Source organism: Pongo pygmaeus, chromosome 3 (assembly GCF_028885625.2).
Source record: "Pongo pygmaeus isolate AG05252 chromosome 3, NHGRI_mPonPyg2-v2.0_pri, whole genome shotgun sequence".
In the NCBI taxonomy this organism is placed as follows: domain Eukaryota; kingdom Metazoa; phylum Chordata; class Mammalia; order Primates; family Hominidae; genus Pongo; species Pongo pygmaeus.
This window is the reverse complement of record NC_072376.2, coordinates 6,669,948-6,683,286: the sequence shown is the minus strand read 5'-3', so window position 1 is coordinate 6,683,286 and position 13,339 is coordinate 6,669,948. Positions and strand designations below refer to the sequence as shown.

At 54.3% G+C, this 13,339-nt stretch overlaps 1 protein-coding gene across 2 annotated transcripts in view; it reads right to left on the bottom strand.

The window, feature by feature from the left end:
- The window catches only part of JAKMIP1 (janus kinase and microtubule interacting protein 1), a 178,604-nt gene extending 166,117 nt beyond the window's left edge, over positions 1–12,487 (bottom strand). Inside the window, exon 1 of one of the 2 annotated variants that reach the window (XM_054484761.1) lies at positions 12,169–12,487. The gene's annotated coding sequence lies outside the window, so the exon portion shown is untranslated. The remainder of the gene's footprint in view (positions 1–12,168) is intronic. The other variant, XM_054484760.2, reaches the window with a different exon arrangement.
- Positions 12,488–13,339: the final 852 nt, after the last annotated feature.

Sequence of the window (13,339 nt, the reverse complement as noted above, 5' to 3'; positions counted from 1 at the left end):
TGTCCACTACCAGCTTCCTGGGTTGGAAGATTGGAAGTCTACAGCTTGACCTTCTTACAAGGAGGCAGAATGGGGCCATTATATTTTCGAGATCCCCTTTGTGACATGTGGTGACTGGAAGTGTGGAGACAGCTCAGTGCTTCAGACTAAGGTGGGGAGGGATGGTCAGGATTCAGAACAGAGTCCACAATGATGGTGTTTTCAAATGCTGTGGCATTGTTCTCACAGACACCTGCTCAGGAGGCTCTGATAAGGAGAGGTCCTTTCTCCACTTCCAACACTAAACGGATAAGACACCACCCCAAACTGTTCAGCCCACATCCCTACCTAAGAGTGTAACACACCCCAAACCTCCTTGCCACTTGACCTCTTAGCATACCCCCAAAGCCCTCTGCTCACTAACAATGATGAAGGGAAGCTACAACCCAGGAGCAAATGAATCGTGAAATTCCAAATTAACAACTTATTAATTTGGGGCACCTGAGGTTTGGGGCACCTGCATCCCTCCCCCATCTTCTGGCTAGAGCACCCCAATTTCTAATATCCTATCCAGCAATAAGACTTGTTTGTGTCTTCAGTCTGAAGTGTCTTGCATTTGTCCCTATAGAAAAATCCGGGGCTCTGCAATGCACAGGCTCTCACAGACTTGGTTCATCCTGGGTGCCTATGGTACTTCCTGGGAGAGATAGATCATGTCAGGAAAGCACGCATCTGCCCAGTGGTTTAAATAGATTAGGCACAATGTGGGGGCATCCAGGCCCTTTTTCAAAATGAGATATCTGGTTTGCAAAAAGAACCTCGCCAAGCCCTGAGCCTGGAAGGCTCCAAGACTTGCTGCAGAAATCCAATTACCGCCGGGCATAATGAGCTCACTCACCCAGCGCCCTGGCCCAACAAAGCAGTCCTGCCAACATCCAGAAAGAAGGTTTGTCTTCCAAAGTGCATTCGGAGGGTATGGCTTGGGAGAAAGAGAAAAACCAGGCTAATGGAATAAGAAATGTGACCTTCCGGGACCACAGGAATGCAGTTTGTTTCTGAAGAACAGCATTCTAACATTTTTCTGCTGCCTTAAACTAAAAGCAGGCTGCACCATAAGGTAGTGAAATCCCAGTCTGAAGAGGGAAAGGGAAACTTTGAGTTTTACAGAACCTTCGCAAATGTCATCTCTGGACTGATACAACAATCAGGGGTAGTCCCACCCCAAGCACTATAGTATCTGAGGCTCAGAAAATTGACTGTCACTAGAGGTGGCTTTTGCAGAGAACAGAGTGATGTTTTTTTAAGCGCAGAGTGGACCTGATGCAAGCAATAGAAAGAACATACTGTGCTCCTGCTAAGGTCCCTCCCAACACTGACATTATGGGAACCTGAGACTAAAAGCCGAAAATCTATTAACCACCTACTGTGCACCTTGCCCTGGCCAGAGTCTGGAAGTCCCAGTGTGAATCAGAAAGCATTCCTACCGTCATAGAGCCCTCTGTCTAGTGGAGGAGTCAGACGAGTCACTGGCAGCTGCAATACACAGTGGCTAGGGCAGAGGGTGGTGTGGGGCAGTGAGGGCCCTGGGGTTATGCCTGGCCCTACCTGGGGATGGAGTTTTCTGGAGGAAAGCGCATGATGGATCTTAAGCACAAGTGGATGGGGTGGGGGAGGCAAACAGGCAGATCTATCAAAGGGAACAGCATGTGCAAAGGCCTGGCTCAGTCGAGAGCAGCCGGGGGACTGTGTAGCTAGACACAGGCTCTGCTGCAGGCGTGGCAGGAGAGGGAGGCAGGGTGGGCCATGCCACACTGGGAAAATCAGAGGAGAGAAGGAAGCCCCATTAGTCCATTCCCCTGCCCCTGGGCCTGTCTGAATCTAGCCCCAGTGACTTCATTCACTCAATCCTCATTTGTAGAGTAAGTAAGTGGGTCTCTCTCCACTCCTGGGGCCCAAGAAGGATGGAGAAGTGGCACCCGAGGAGCAGTGCTCAGGAGAGGGCTATGGTTCATGGGGGAAATGATGGGAGCTGAATTGGGAGCAGGCCATGGGGGGCTGCAATGCCAGGCTAAATTTACAACATGATGTTACAGGCTGCATATAGATCATAAGATGGTTACTATAGTGAAGCCGATTAACATATCTCTATCTAACATAGTTACACATGTTTTGTTGCAAGAGCAGCTAAAATCTACTTGTTCAACAAAAATCCCCAACAAATGCAATTGTATTAACAAAGTCCCCATGTTGCACTTTTCCTCTCTAGACTTGCTCATCCTACACTCTTTCCATAAGTGAACAGCACCCTTAGGAGTAGCCAAAGCTAGGCTGAACCCGCCACTGCCAATTCCACCTGTGCGAGCTCAGATAAGTCACTCATTCCCCAGCAAGGAGGTGGTGGAGGTCCAGGGAGAGGCCTGGGGAGGAACGTCTGCTGCCATCCCCGATAATCACCTGGGGCTCTTCCTGCTGATTTGTGAGCACACCCCGCCTCCCACCCCCAACCCCAGCAGGCGGCACAATGCCAGGCACCTGACGGCAGGTGTGCACAAGGAAAATGAGGATGACACTGTTACCTGACCCCTGCAAATCCCAGGACAAAGTTGCCCCCAGGCATCTCTCCATGTGGAACAAGCACACACACCCAGTGACAGGGATGGGGTGATACCCCAGGACGCCAGAGCTCCCAGGGTGATGTGACATGTCTCCCTCGTGGCTCCTGGCTGGGTTGGAAACTCAGCCCATAGTCCCCTCCTGGGTCTGACAGAAAGCAGTGGAGATGGGGTCCAGAGCAGAGGGGATGCATCAAACAAGAGCACAGGCAGCCTGCACCACATCCTGAGAATCAACCACCCACGGCAATGAGAGCTGGTGTGGGGCAGTTCCAGGATGGGGACAAACAGCAGCTTTGCCCACACTGGGGGATGCAGGGAGTGCAGAAAATGAACGTGAGGTTGCAAACTCTTAAATCCTGGTGCAATTAATATTGCAAAAGGCTTACACAGGCTAGAGCCACTGAGTGGCCAAGAGGCAATAGAGTGGCCTGACACTCTTGGGCCACGCCAAAGTCATGGGCTTGGATGCCAGTGAGTGAGAGCCCAGTGTGTGTCAGGCTCCAGACTCCAGACAGCTCTACCCCTGCGCTCCTCACCAGGCCTTCTGGAGGGCTCACAGCCAGAGACATAGCTCCCACCGCCAGTGTGACTGTCCCCTGCATGTCCCTCCTGAGGCCCTCAGAGAACTCATCACAGGCCTTAGTGGCTGGGTCAGCCTCTGTATTTCACCTGTGGAGGCTATGGGTCTCCCCTCCCCCAGAACGTAAGCTGCTGTGGGCAAAGACCTTGCCACCCCTTGTCCTCATGGGGCCCCAGATCCTAGCAGGGCACAAGGTGGCCCTCAAAGGTGCATTGTCATTGTTTGTCATCAAGCTGAGCTTCTTGTTTACAGAGGAGGAAACTGAAGCACAAAAACCATTTCATTAACTTGCCTGAGGTCACAGACCTCATAAAAGGCAGAGCTGGAGGGTGAGCCCCATAGGCCTGAGCCTGGGACCCTGCCCTCTGGAGCTTACAGCTACAGCAGCAAGGCCCAGTGGAATACAACATGCACACCATGTGTAATTTCACAGTTTAGTAGCCACATTTTAAAAAGTAAAAAGAAGATGAAATTAATAATACATTTCATTTAGCCGAATATACACAAAATAGCATCATTTTGAAGTGAAATTCATGTGAAAGTTATCACTAAGATATTTTACAGTCCATTTTTTTCATACGTCTTCAAGCCCAGGAGTGCATTTATTTATTTATTTATTTATTTATTTATTTATTTATTTTGAGACAGAGTTTCGCTCTTGTCACCCAGGCTGGATTGCAATGGCGCGATATTGGCTCACTACAACCTCCACCTCCTGGGTTCAAGCAATTCTCCTGCCTCAGCCTCCCAAGTAGCTGGGATTACAGGCATGTGCCACCATGCCCAGCTAATTTTTGTATTTTTAATAGAGACGGAGTTTCGCCATGTTGGCCAGGCTGGTCTTGAACTCCTGACCTCAGGTGATCCACCCTCCTCGGCCTCCCAAAGTGCTGGGATTACAGGCGTGAGCCCCTGCGCCTGGCCAGGGTGTATTTTTCACTCACAGTCCATCTCAGGCCACAGGAGCCACACTGCAGTGCTCAATAGCCCCTACCAGTGAGTGGCTACTGGAATGGGACAGCTCAGCTCCAGGAGGTCCACTGGTGGCCTCAGGACAAGCGTATGAGTCACCTGGCATGAGGAAACTCATTCACAATCACAATGACCATGACTTCCACAAGTAACACCAGCAGCAGCGCCGACTGACAAACACCCACTGCACGCAGACGCCACTGAGCCTGTTTTGGTTTTGGTCTACATCCAAAACCAACCCCAAGAGATAGGGACATTCTCTTTATTTCACAAAAGAAGGAAGTGAAGTTCAGAAAGATGAAGGAATGAGCACTCGATCACAGAGCTAGCAGGGTGGAGTTCGGAAATTAAGTCAATAGCAGTGATTACTTACTGCACACCTGCTCTGTGCCAATGCCCAAGGCTGACAGAGGAGGGGAAGCCCCACAGGCAGGGTTCCTGCCCTCATAGTGCTTGATTCTAGCTTTTGGGGAGGGGAAATGAGAACAAAATCATTTCAGATCATGATGATTCTCAAAAGAAAACAGGGTATTGATGGGGACCAGGGGCACAGCCGCTATCTGGGACAGTCAAAGACCTCCCCAAGGAGGAGAAATTTAGGCTGAGACATTGTGATGGTTAATATTGAGTGTCAACTTGATTGGTGAAGGATGCAAAGTATTGTTCCTGGTGTGTCTGTGAGGGTGTTCCCAAAAGAGATTAACATTTGAGTCAGTGGACTGGGAGAGGCAGACCCACCTTCAATCTGGGTGGGCACCATCTAATCAGCTGCCAGCGTGGCTAGAATAAAGCAGGCAGGAGAAGATGGAAGAGCAGACTTGCTGAGTCTTCCGGTCCCATCTTTCTCCCATGGTGGATGCTTCCTGCCCTCGGACATCAGACTGCAAGTTCTTCAGCTTTTGGACTCTTGGACCCACACCAGTGGTTTGCCAGGGGCTCTCGGGTCTTTGGCCACAGGCTGAAGGCTGTGCTGTTGGCTTCTGTACTTTTGAGGTTTTGGGATTCAGATTGATCCACCACTGGTTTCTTTGCTCCTCAACGTGCAGAGAGCCCATCGTAAGACTTTACCTTGTGATTGGTGAGTCAATTCTCCTTAATAAACTCCCTTTCATATACACATATATCCGATTAGTTCTGTCCCTCTAGAGAACCTTGACTAATACAGACATGAGGGGTGAAAAGAAGCCAGTCTGGGCCAGGGCAGGGATGAACATTCCAGGCAGCAAGCAGCTCACACAAGCGCTCTGAGCAGCAAGAATCCAGCATGTTTCTGCAACCGAAAGAAAGGCAGCCAGGGCTCCCTGCGCTGTGCCAGCTGCCTCTCTGGGGCACTCGGCTGGCCCCTGCATCGTCCCTCCTGCCTCGGGGAGCTCCCACACTCTTGCTTGGAAAATGAGAAGCCAACAACCATTCTGCAGGTTTCAAGGACAAGTCAAGGCTGCGAGCCCCCAGCACAGTGCTGATCATGAGAGGCTGAACTGATGCATTAGTGAGCAGGGGAGGAGAGGGTGTAAGAGCCTGCAGAACAGGACCTGGGCAGCCAAAGCCCTGGGAAGAAAATGTTAACACCCTGAGCACTGCTTCCAACACCAGCCATAAAGGTGAGAACAACCCCAATGTCCATCCACAGATGAATAGACCATTGTGTTATATACACACCATGGAATACTACTCAGCCATAAAGAAGAAGGAAGCACTGACACTTGCTACAACATGGGTGAACCTTGAAAATATCAGGCTAAGTGGAAGAAGCCAGCCACATACGATCTGGTTCTACGTCTATGAAATATCCAGAACAGGCAAATCCAAGGAGACAGAGGGCAGATGGATGGGTGCCAAGGCTGGGAGAGAGGAAGTGAGGAGTGACTGCCCATGGGCACAGGGTTTGTCTGGGAGTGAGGAAAATGTTTTGCAGCTACATTGAGGTGATAGTTGCACAACATTGTGAATGTAGTAAATGCCACTGAATTGTATAATTGAAAATGGTTAATTTAGAGTAAATGAATTTCACCTCAATTTTTTTAAGAAAAAGAAGGGGAAAAAGAATTGCTTCAATGGAAGACACAGGTTATGATCTCATTCAATACAGTCCCATGTCAGAACAAGCAGAGAGGGGCAACCAGCCACCAGATGCAACAGGACAGGGTGGGAGAAGACAGGAGACAGAAGCTCCCAGGGTAAAAGATAGTGGAAAGCTACTTACCAGCTCACTCCTTGCCTCCACTGTCAACTCCTTAGAGTCCTCACGGAAGGAAACCCCGTAGTGATGTGTCCCACCCCCTCCAGCGCTGACGAGGGACCCGGGGCCAGTCCAGGCTCCTGACTCAAAATGCAGCCAAGGGAGAAGCTCAGAGGCCAGCACACCGAGCCAGTGCCCCCCTCTGACCTGGCAGGCATAAGGGTATTTCTGCCACAATGAGCACCCACTGGCAGTCCCTGGCTGGTGCACACAGAACCCCTTTCATTCCTTAAAGTGGCCCTTCAGCCAGTCTAAGCCACGGCGGGAGACAGGAGAGCAGGCAGCCTGTACCCGGGTCCTCCCAGGCCAGTTGGGAGTTTAAGGATGTGCAGTGGGTCCTGAGGATGCTTGCAGGCCCTGGAAAGGATAAAGGGGCCACCTCAAACCACACAGAGGGGAACAGGCTGACCTAACACAAGTGGGTGGTGGTGCCCAACAAAGGGACCCGCCAATGCAGCTGCTGTCCACGGCGTGATGCTAGACTAGGCCTTTCACCCCCGTTCTTTAATCTCATCCTCACAACCGAGGGATGTGCAGGGACCAGACTGGGGTGATCCCCATTTCCCAAATGAGGAACCTGAGTTGCAGAGGGTTCAGGGGGCTGCAGACAATAGCACAAGATTAGCTGGTAAATGGCAGAGCCGGTGCTCAAACCCAAGTCTGATGTCAAAGCCTTCTCTGCTAAATTATGATGCCAGTAACATTTGTTTTATTCCACAAAACTCCCACAAGACAGCACAGGGCATCAGTGAAGAATGTGGGCCGCACGTGAGGACAATAGAGAGTTCTAGAGGTGGACGGTAGCACTGGTTGCCCAACAGTGTGGATGTACTTCATGCCACTGAATTGCACACTTAGAAATGGTTAATATATTAACCATGATTAAATATTTTAATATATTTAGTATATTAACCATGATGAAAAAATATTTTAAAAAATGATCAGGTGCTAGGCTATCAAGGAATTGTCAACAAATTTTTGAAAATAGATATCACACATACCACATTCTCTTAAACATGGTAAAATTAAATTAGAAGCTAATAAAAATATAAATCTCCCTGCTCCTGTCCTCCCCTCCCCAAAAAAAGAACACTGGCTTCTTGGCTTCAAATCCCTGCTCTGGAACATACTCGCTTTATAATCCCTGGCGAGCTTCGGAGCCCCTCTGTGCACATCTATAAAATAGAAATGCAGGTGCGCGCCTTCCTCTGGGACTGAATGGGTTCAGTCAGACCAGGGACAGCACAGACCAGCGGGAGGCAAACTCCTCCTGGAAAAGGCCAGGGAGTAAATGTCTTTGGCTTCACAGATGTCTCCCCCAGCTGCTCAGTTCTGCCAGTCTGGCACAAATGCAGCCACAGACCATACATACACAAATGGGCGTGGCTGTGTTCTAATAAAACTTTATTTACAAAAGCCCCTGGCATAGATCCTGGCACTTGCTAAGTGCCATTCACACATGTTAACTGTCATAATGAAGAAAAACAGCCTTTCTGTCAATTCACCTCTACAGACTTATGAAAGGCATAAGACTTCGGGTTGCAGTTCTGAAAACCAATACTAACATCAAAGGCAGGAGGGAGCCCCCAGCCCCACTGGGGACCTGCCCCTCCCACACTCTGAGCTGCCCCTAGGTGCTTTCACCACAGGCCCGTTCTCCTCTACTTTCCAGTATGAGGTTGGTGCAAAAGTAATGGCAAAAACCGCGATGATTTTTGCATCTAACAGTGACCTCTGTGGCCACTCCCTGCAAGCATTCCTGCTTCCCACCTCCTATGGGAGGGGTTCCTAACTCAGCCCTTCACAGCATGAGGCCCCCAGAGCTCCTTCCCTGTCCCTGCCCCTCCCTGCTGATCCATGGCCCCCTGCACTGTCCACCTGGCCCCAGAAAAGAATGAGCAAAGAAAACACTTTCTGAAGGCATCCAGGGCTAGAGTCAGGATGCTGTGGTCCCACCAGTGGCCAGCCCTGGGGTCACTGTCTGAGCCTCCGCTTACAGCAACACCAATGGCCACTGTGGACACGATGGTGACATGCTTCCGTTAAAAGCACCAAGAAGGGGCCAGGTGCGGTGGCTCACGCCTGTAATCCCAGCACTTTGGGAGGCCGAGGCGGGCAAATCACCTGAGGTGAGGTCAGGAGTTTGAGACCAGCCTGGTTAACATGGTGAAACCCCATCTCTACTAAAAATAAAAAAAAATTAGCCAGGCATGATGGCAGGTGCCTGTAATCCCAGCCACCTGGGAGGCTGAGGCAGGAGAATCACTTGAACCCAGGAGGCGGATATTGCAGTGAGCCGAGATTGTGCCACTGCACTCCAGCCTGGGCAACAAGAAAGAAACTCTGTCAAAAAAAAAAAAAAAAAAAAAAAGCACCAAGAAGGCTTTCTGATTTATTCTCATGCCATCCCTGTTGGAAGGTCATTTTCCATTACAAGGGTCAGTGTGCTCCGTGGGGCAACACCTGAGGCCCGGAGTCAGGGAGCCCCACTTCTGAGTCCCCCAGTGTCCTGAGACTCGGCTCCCTCTCCGGTGTTCACGCAGACCTCACCCTGTGTGGTGCCGTGCAGCAAAGATGAGATAACCCGAGGCAGAAGAGGGAGGTTCAGTGATGATATTTCCTTATGTGGCCCTCATTCCCCTTATCCAGACAAAGGAAGTGAGTACAGGGGCTAAGTGACTTGCCCAAGGTCACACTGTCAGTAGGGTGGAAGCTGGTCCTCAACACAGTTCCACTGACCTAGCCTGGTCCCTCATACCGCTCGGCCCACCACAACGGTGGCCGCTGCTCTGATCATTAGTTTCATCGTTAGCTAAAAAAGGACCCCAAATGTGGGTGTGGGAGTTTGCTCTGTGACAAAGCTAAATGAATAAATATTCTCATAGCTTCTTCATCATCATCACCCTTCATAAAGCTGCTACCTTTGCTCAGGGACCACACCTCTGATCCCCACACCAACCTAGCTAAAGTTACCACTGCCCCCTTTTATACAGGAAATGGAGTCTCAGAGAGGTTAATCCTCTTACCCAAGATCACACAATGATAAGGGATAAACTACAGGCGAGTCCAACTTCAGAAGCCCTGCAGGTTGATCCCATCGCCACTATGGGGAGAGGAGTGACCCAGGAGAACTGGGACACACTGCAGTCATCCTCAGACTCCCCAAGGGAAGCCCCCATTTAGTTAGAAAGCCCAGCAGGGAGGCACTTGCCCAATCACAGCTAAGTGAGGCAGGGCCTGAATGGGAACCCTGGCAGTCTGGCTCAGAGCCTGAAGAGAGGCAAGGCCCCACCCTCGAGGAGTTAAACAGACAGCCATAGCCTGCAGTAGCAATCGCTGCTGGCTTACACATTAGAAATTGTTCCCTCTGCCACTTGTCCCACAGCCCAATCCAGCCTTACACACCAAGAGAGTGGGGCCACAGTCCTGCCACTTCCTCATGCAGCCTTCCTGGCTGGGCCAAGGGGGGCCTGTCCCCCTCTCTCCCTGCACACGGCTCTCTGACAGCACGGGCAGTGTCTGTGTGGTCACCTCCCCAGGAAAACAGAGCCCCCACCAAACTGGGACCATCTCTCAGGCCACCTCACTGTGTCCCGTGTCCCCAGTCTCTAGTGGGCAAGATCTGCTTAAGGAAAAACTACACAAACAAATATCACACTGTATGTGTATAAAAAGTTCTGAGAACACAAATGAGAGAACCACACAGTCTTTCCGGCAGAGTCTGGGAAAATCACAATGATGGAACCTAAGAGCTGGGCTTAATCATGAATCGTTCTCCAGATACTCAAGGAAGGGGAGCATTGTTTTAGAGAGGGGGAAAAAAAGCATGTGGGGGAAAAACCCAAGTGTGAAGACATGTCTACACAACACAGAGGCAGCAGGCGTGGCTGAGACATCGTGGCAGGGAGAGCGGAGAGATGGGCCAGGGAAGCCAGGATGTGAGGAACTGGTGAGGTCCTGGGGGCGGTGGAGGTCATGGGTGGTTTGGGAAGGAGGTCATGGGTGGTTTGGGAAGGAGGAAAATGCCAGTCATCTCATGCATTGGGTCCACACTGTGATCCTTTGGGAGCTGCTTACAGCAAAAAGACTACACGTAAGAATTACCCCAGACTCTAGAGCGGAGATGTTCAGCATTACAGACCAGTACACACCTCAACAGCAACAAAAATCTTGCAACAAGCCACAAGCCTCCACTGTGTGCTACAACATCAGTCTCTGCAGAGCCGCAGGTCTCCAGGAGGGTGACAATGCCCTGCTAGGAAAGGATCCTAATTCCCCCACTCCATCCCCGAATGTGTCCCTCCTCCTTGCCCATCCCAGCTAGTGGAGCCACCACCCACCAGCCCAGGGTGCTACAGGAAGGGCCAACTCCTCCCATGGCCTCGCCCTCCACACCAGCGGGTTGCTCTGACTTAGGGGGGATGGCCCCGCTATGCCCAACATTCACTGTGGGTGGAGCCCTGGGAGAGGGGCTGAGGCTGCCCCTGCCCTCCTCCCCACCTCCTCCTCTGCTCTGGAAGGCAGAGGCCATCAGATGGTAACAGCATCCTGGGACAGCTCCACGGTCCAGGAAAGCTCAGGAGGGGCAAGGGGATCTCCCTGACCTTAGTCTACAAGGAGCTGGCCAGCTGAAGTTAGGGCGTTCCCGGAGAGAGCACAGCACGGGCAAAGGCCAAGGACAGTGTGCCTGTGAGTGTGCGCAGATGGGGCGGGCGGCGGAGGAGGGCTGGCGGTTAGATACAGTATCGCTGGAGCTCCGAGAGCCGAGAGCCGGGCAGAGGCTGGCGGAGAGCCGAGGCTGGCCCAGCCTTCAGGAGACCGGCGAGCTGGGGTGTGTGGGAGCGGGATGCTTCTAAGGCGAAAAGAAGCGCCAGCCTCGTAAGCGGCCTCTATCTGGGCTGCCCAGGCCGGATCCTCAGGAGCCCACAGCAGGGGGGATGGAGCGAAGGACCGAGGGACTGGGAGGCGAGTCCGCAGCGCACTGACGCAGGCCAGCGAGGCCGCTGGCCCCGACGCAGGGCGCCCGGCAAGGTGTCTGGCACCACGGGAGTCAATCCTTGCGCGCCATCTCCGGAGGCCAGTGCGCCCAGGGCGCGCCGGCCCGGCAGGAGGGTGGGTGCCAGCCTTTCTTCCCATCTCTTCAGCCTCCTCCCCGGCGCCCACGTGGGCGGAGCAGCGCGAGGGTGTGCGTGGCAGGGGCCGCGGCGGCGTGTGCCGTGCGTGGGGTGGGGTGCGGGCTGGGAGGCCTCGCCTTCGGGTCCCCAGCCGCCGGGGCGCGGCCCCCAGCTCCATCTTCTTTGCCACCTGGGCGGGGATCTGGGTGACTGCGACCTACCCTGCGGAAGACACGGAGGGGACCGGCCGGCCACACCCCCCGCGCCACTCCGGCAGGCACCGGGTGGGTCCCCCTCCCGCTCCCTGGCTTGGGGGCGGAATCCGGAGAGGAGTGGAAATAGGGGTGGCGTGAAGGAGAGCTGGGGGCTGGGGGCGGGACCGGGAGGGGGTGTTGGGGGAAGCGACGCAGCGGCTGGGAGATTTTGCAAGGGGGTCTGAAGAGGAGTGGGGGATGGGTACGGAAGGGTGGGGGACCACTGAGGTGGGATGCGAGAGTGGAAGAGGGACCCAGAGGGGGCGCGATGGCCGGAGGAGGGGGAGATGGACGATGGGGCGGGGCGGCACCGGTCGCCGCGTCCCTCGCCGCCGGGTCCGCCCCTCGGTCGCCGGGTCCACGGGTTCCCTCTGGCCAGCGCGCGCCTCCCGCCCCCCGGCGCACCTGTACCCACCTGCTCGGCGCTCAGGCCCGAGCCGGGCAGCAGCAGCGGGCGTAGCGAGCGCAGCCCCGCGCCGCATCCTCCGGCCGCCCCCTCCCCGCTGCGAGCTTACGCCACTGTCGCCGCCGCCACCGCCTTAAAAAGGACAAAACGGAACAGAAAATGAATGCATGCACAAAAAAATCGTAAAAAGCAATTGAGGAGGATGGCAGTCGCGCGCGCGGCTTGGCGGGGCGGGAGTCGAGAGGCCGCGGCACTGGTGGCCGCGATCGGGGCAGGCGGCCGGCGCGTGCCGCACGCGGGTGGCTGCAGCTCCCTCGGCCGCCGGCGCCCGGCTCAGGCACGGCCCCGCCCCTCCCCAGGGGAGCCCCTCCGATTGGCCTGTCTTCCTGCCAGTCAGGCAGGAGGGCAAGGCGCCCGCCCCGCCCCGCCCCCGCCCCCGCCCCGGGCAGATGCCGGGAGCGCTCCTGCCGCCGCGGGAGGGGGCGCTGAGCTGCTGGAGCGTGCGCACTGGGACAGCCGGCGGCCGGGGCAGGGCTGGGGTCCCGGCGCTGAGCACCCCCAGCCGCGCCGGGCACCCTGGCGCCTCACTGAGTCGGAGCAACCCCCGGCAGGAGCTTTCAGGCTCTGGTCAAGGCTCGGGCCCCGGGAAGCTATCCCTGCCCTCTGGGGCTCGAGCCTGGAGTGGGGCTTGCAGGTAAAGCGGGGCTGGGGCCGTCCCGGCCGTCAGTGGTCAGGAGGACGCAGCGACCCCGGAGATCCATGTCCCCCTCTGTACGGATGAGAGGTCTGAAGGTCAGAGGTTAAAGCGCGCGCTAAAGGCGGCAGAGCCAGCAAGCGGCAGAGCTGGGCGGATGCCAGCCTAGGGAGCCTCCCCCAACCAGCCCAGGCTGCCCCCAGCAAAGCCACATCACCAGGTCATAGCCAAATGAAAGATGTGCTGTCGAGCTGAGACTTGGGAGGGGCAGGACTCAGCTGGGCAAACACTCATTCATTCAGTGTCATTAGACAAATATTTATTGAGCACCTGCTGTGTGCCAGGTAGTCACTAAGATGTGGGGACACCACAGTGAACAGCAGAGAGGAAGCCGCTGCCCACCAGAGCTTACTTTCTAGCAAGGAGAAGGCAGGGAACAGCACCGACCAAAGGGAGCAGCATGGGGAAACACCCCGACTGCGGTGA